Source organism: Bipolaris maydis, assembly GCF_028858645.1.
Source record: "Bipolaris maydis strain C4 unplaced genomic scaffold PSV08scaffold_17, whole genome shotgun sequence".
Lineage (NCBI taxonomy): Eukaryota > Fungi > Ascomycota > Dothideomycetes > Pleosporales > Pleosporaceae > Bipolaris > Bipolaris maydis.
In genome coordinates this window covers 1002568-1008460 of record NW_027093873.1, presented here as the reverse complement: position 1 = coordinate 1008460, position 5893 = coordinate 1002568, and the positions used below count along the sequence as shown (strand labels likewise).

The 5893-nt window shown below is 24.4% G+C and overlaps 1 non-coding gene across 1 annotated transcript; it reads right to left on the bottom strand.

Annotated features, from left to right (window-relative positions):
• Nucleotides 1-549: 549 nt before the first annotated feature.
• Nucleotides 550-636, bottom strand: PSV08DRAFT_t74. The gene has a single exon. It is a non-coding gene; the product is annotated as a tRNA-OTHER (tRNA).
• Nucleotides 637-5893: the final 5257 nt, after the last annotated feature.

The window sequence follows — 5893 nt, the reverse complement described above, 5'->3', positions numbered from 1 at the left end:
TAACTAGGATAATATATAGAATTAGAATAATAAGTATATTTACTAAGAATAATTTCTTAACTATATTAGCTACTATAATAGCTAAGAGTAATAATAGTTAAGTATAAGCTTTTATACTTAGAGGTTATAAGGCTCTAAGTAGTTTTATAAACCTCTTATACTTTAACTATAATTTAGTAGCTTATCTAGCTTTAGCTAAAACTTTATTACTTAGAAAATAAATAAAGAGAAAAGTCTAACCTACTAAGAGAGTAAACTATACTTTATTATTATTATTGTTATTGTAGATTAACGTCCTTTCTCAGCCGGTAGGCTATATAAGACGTGCAGGTTGAGCCTGCAAGTATCTAAGTAGGCTAGATTTAATCTAGATACAAATTAAGTAGGTGGGGGAGGGGGTCATCTAAATCGAGGTGAGACTCGTAGCCTAGTAGTTTTAGTGAGTAGCTCTCTCAGGTCTTTCACTTTTAATAAGTCTTCCTCTCAGGTCGAATGGGTAGTTTTCAATGAGTCACTCTCTCATGTGGGTGGACCATACTAATATGGTTTCGAGGAGAGAAGGAATCGAACCTTCGAGCTCTGCTGACGTGAGACAGCAGAGGCTTTCCAAGCGCTTCACCACTACGCCATCCCCCCTAAACTATACTTTAGTACTCTATATATTAGAGAAAATAAAGATTTTAATCTTTTAGACTAGTAGAGAGTAAACTTATTAACTTATTTTACCTTTACTAAGGTTACTTATAATATCTTTACTATACCTATTACTTAAGTTAATATAAAGTAAGTTTTTAATATTATAAAGAATATTATTAAAAATTAAAGATATTGTCTTAGCGCTTAAATAATTTAGTAAATAATAGTTTTAAAGCTAGCTATTACTAAAGAGCCTAATTAGTCTCTTAATATATTTAATTAAAATAAGCTACTAGTAGATAAAATTAGTAATCTTTTTACCCTTCTAGCTTATATAGAAGAGGTAGAAGGTAAGAATAAAGTAGTTATAAGTAATATTATAGAGAATTATATAGAGAACTCTAAGATAGTATAGCTAGCTTAGAAGCGTCTTCGCTTAGCGCGTAACTATAATTAATAAATATAATAAACTCTACCTCTTAGTATATTAAAATAACTATAACCTAGCTCTAACCCTAAGCTTATATAACTTAACTCTAATCTATACTTATAGCCTATATAACTTAACTTTAACTTATACTTATAGCCTATATAACTTAACTCTAACTTATACCTATAGCCTATATAACCTAACTCTAACCTATATCTATAGCTTATACAACCTAACCTTAACTTACACTTATAGCCTATATAATCTAACTCTAACCTATACTTATAGCCTATGTAACTATAACTTAACTTCTACTTAATACTATAGTAGAGTATACTTATTTACTAGTCTACCTCTTAGTATGTTAAAATAACTATAATTTAGCTTTAACTCTAAGTCTATATAATTTAACTCTAACTTATATTTATAGCTTATATAATCTAACTTTAACTTATACTTATAGCTTATATAATTATAACTTTAACTTATACTTATAGCCTATATAACTTAACTTTAACTTATACCTATAGCCTATATAATCTAATTTTAACTTATACTTATAGCTTATATAACTTAACTCTAACTTATACTTATAGCTTATATAACTATAATCTAACCTTTATTTAATACTATAGTAGGGTATACCGATTTGCTAGTCTATAGTTAATAGACTACTATAAGAGTATAGTAGAGAGAAGGTTAGTAAGAACTAAGTTAATAAGTTTATTTAGCGTAATTCTAAGCTATATATATACTAAAGCTATTTATATAATTACTAGTAAGCTCTTTATAAAGACCTAGCACTTATTAAGAGCTAGTTTTAGCTAGTTTATAATATAAAGATAATATATTATATTATAAATAAACATATCTATAACTTTAATAAGACTAGCTTTATAATAAGTAAGATTTTATTATAGTTAGTTATTGTAAGCTTAAATAAATTAGAAAAAATAAAGAAGATCTAGCTAAGAAATTATAAGTAGGTTACGTTAATATAAGGTATTAGTATATTAAGTACGCGTATCTTAGTATTTCTTATCTTTACTAGTAAAGTTCTAATCTCTATCTAGTTTATAAAGAATCTACTATATAACTAACTAATTTAAGTTAGTTCTACTAGCTAGATAAGTAATAATTTAGCGCTTAACTAGCTTTATTACTTTAATCTTTATACGCAGCCTATAGAAACGTATAAGCTACTTATTATTAATAGCTATAAGAGCTACTACTTAATAGCTTTTTAAAATCTTTATAAAAAGAAGAAAATAATTCTCCTCTATATACCTCTCTACTTATTATACTTTATATAGCTTCTTAATATAAATTACTTCTTATTATTAAAGCGCGTATATAGTAATACTATCTTAGTCTTAGTATATAATTATATCTACCATATTAGTAAAGAAACTTTTTTACTAGTATTTAAATAGGCCTATTATAAAGCTATTATATTAGAGAATATTTATAGAGAGTTTTAAAGTACTAAGCTTACTTTATATAATTACTATATTATTTTATTATAGCTTAATATTATACTATATACGCTAACTCTACTAGTATAAAAAATTACTACATAGAAGCTAAAAACGCTATTTAATATATATAATATAGAGGTGTAAGCTTTACTTATTTAAAACTATATATAAATTTAGTAAAGGTCTCTTATAACCTCTCTTAAGAAGTAAATATAGTAGTTAAGTAAAATAGTCTAGTAAATAGCTTATTATATAGTATTAATATAGAAGAAAATAAGTTATTTATAAGATACTATTAAAGTATTAATAAAGTAAAAAACTTATAAGTAGTACTATTATAGGCTAGGCTAGGCTGGTAAATCGAGTCTCGACCTCGGGATCGTTTTTCTTTATTATCTCTCTCAATACTTACCCAATTAGGAAGGTTAGTAGCCCATTTTATAGCCCTTAAATAGAGCTTCCTTTTTACCTTATATAGTAATAGGCTAACTCTAACAAGTAAGAAGATATTTAGCAACCCGTCGTGCTAAGAGTTAGGTCTCTACATTTTACTCCAATCTTTAATATCTTCTTACCTATTAGAGTTAGTCTAATACTATATAAGGTGAAAATGTAGCTCTAATTAAGGGCTATAAAATGGGCTACTAACCTTCCTAATTGGGTAGGTATTGAGAGAGATAATAAAGAAAAACGATCCTGAGGTAGAGACCCGATTTACTAGCCTAGGCTAGGCCTTTTAGAATACTATTAAGAGCTAAAGGTTATTATATTACTTAGGTCTATATAAAGTATTAGAAGCTTAGTATCTACTTATAGTATCTATTCTTTAACTAGGCTATAATAGAGTAGGTATATAACTTACTCTATAATATACTCTTTTACTTAGGCTCTCTATTTTCTATATTTTTATAGTAGGTTCTAGTATTCTTATACTTATAGCTAGGCTAGGCCTATAGCGCCTCTTATTATAGTGTATAGTTAGATTAAGTAGTATTAGTTAGACTCTAGTCTTACTATAGTACTACTATTACGTTCCTTTATTCTATATTTAGTTTAGTAGTTAGTATTAGTATATTATTCTCTCTATACTCTAATCTACGCTTAGACTACTACCTCTTACTATATACTTTAAGTTATCTACGCTTAGGCTACTCTATTTTAAAGAATTTTCTTTTTAATTTAGTTTTATATTTTCTTTCTTATATACTCTACTATTATTATATTAATTCTTTTCTTACTTTCTCTATTAGTTTAGTATAGCTTTATTCTTCCTCTTTTTAGTTTTATACTATAGTTTTACTTACTTCTATATCTACTTTTATTAACTATACTACTAGTAGTACTACTTTTAGCGCTAGTAGTAGCTTACCTCTACTTTACTACTCTTATAACTTTAGTTTAAATAAGCTAGTAAGTATTAGATATTCTTTTTTTTTTTAACTTACTAACTATTTTTAGTATACTTCTATAAAGAAGCTATACTATATTACTACTAGCTAAAACTTTAAGAGTAACTTTAATAATTCTCATATACTTTCTAAAGAATATTAGTATATTTATACTAAGTGCTATACTAAGGGTAAAATTTATAGTTATATTTATTATAAGCTAAGTTATAGTAGTACCTATTAAGCTTATTATAAAGTTAAAAGTTAGTATTATTAAAAGTAAGAGCTTTTTTATATATATCTAGCCCTTTACTAGGCCTTATATAACTTTATAATATTTACTAATAAATAGAATAAAGAGAGCTTTATATATATATACTAAAGGTTTACTAATAAAATATTTTAGTAATAGAGTAAGTTAATTTCTATTACTTTTTATATTTATTACTAACTAGAGTAGTTCTACTCTCTTTATTATTACTTAATATCTAAGTTTAATTACGCTAGGGCTATTAGTATTAACCTTTTACTATCTTCTAGTTCTCTACTTTCTAATACTTTAGCTTAGATATCTTTCTTTAGTAGTTTAGCTTAGAGTTATATTAATTAAGATATTATAATAATAAGTAATATTCTTAGTTAGTATATAAATTATAATACTTAAGTTTTATAATATCTTAAGGTAAGTTTATATACTTTCTTCTTATAATATAATTATAATTAACTACTTTATAATATACTATTAATAATTAGTTTAATTATTATTATTTAGAGTCTTCTTCTAAGCGTCGCTATATAATTAAGAGTCTATATTATTTTACTTCCTCTTAAAATTCTAAGGAAAAAAAACTATATACTAGACTTTTTATTATTATTACTATTAAGTCTTTAGCCTAGTAGTAGTTTATAAGTTTATTTTTATTCTTTATTTCTAAGCTAATATTCTTTTATAATACTATAATAGCTACTTAAAGTAAATTTTTATATAGTAGCTTATAGTCTACTTCTAAGTAGTCTTTATATTAATTAATAGTTCTTCTTTTCTTAATTTTTAAATAATTTTATTTTAATAAAGTTATATAGAGCTTTTATCTCTATAAAGTTTTTTTATAAGTACTATATTAGTATAATCTATCTCTTCTATTTTACTAACACTTACTTTTTATTATACTCTCTTATATTCTTTTCTTCTAAGATTTCCTCTACCTCTTACTTATATAGAGACTTATCCTCTTTCTCTAAGCTTATAATAGAGCCTAGCTTATAGTCTACTAAGATTTAGCTTAGTAGTAGATTATCTACTATATATTCTACTAAATTTATATATATAATTTTATATAGCTCTTCTAGTAGATTTAATATAACTATAAGTAGAGTAGATATTACTATTACTATATATTTTACTTATAGCTAGTCTAGTTTATAACTTAGCTTAGTAGTTTTTATATTATATAAAGAAAACTATACTTTATTACTTAGTATAAACTTCTTAGTAGAGTAACGTATCTAGTTTTATACATTTTATTATTATTATTATAGAAATATAATTATAGCCTAGCTAGCTCTACGCTTACTTATAAGTATTCTATAAACTAAGCTACTTTTCTCTTTAGTAATTTTATATCTATAAGCCTATTCTCTTATATTTAGATTATAGGTATATTATATTTATTAAGTAGAAGTTTTAGACTTATCTTAGTTACTATAGAGTTATAATTATTTAGTACTAGTTAGTAGGCTAAAAAATAAACTAGCTAATTATCTTAGTTAAAGTTTATAACTATACGTAAGACTACCTATACCTCTTAGTTTACTTATTCTATACTACTATCTATTTATAAGTAGTATATAGAAGATAGTAGCTACTCTATTTTTACTAGCTTATAAAGAGTTTTCTAGAATTCTTCTAGCTAATCTAAACTATAATTTATAATAATTTATAATAAGAATTTATAGAATCT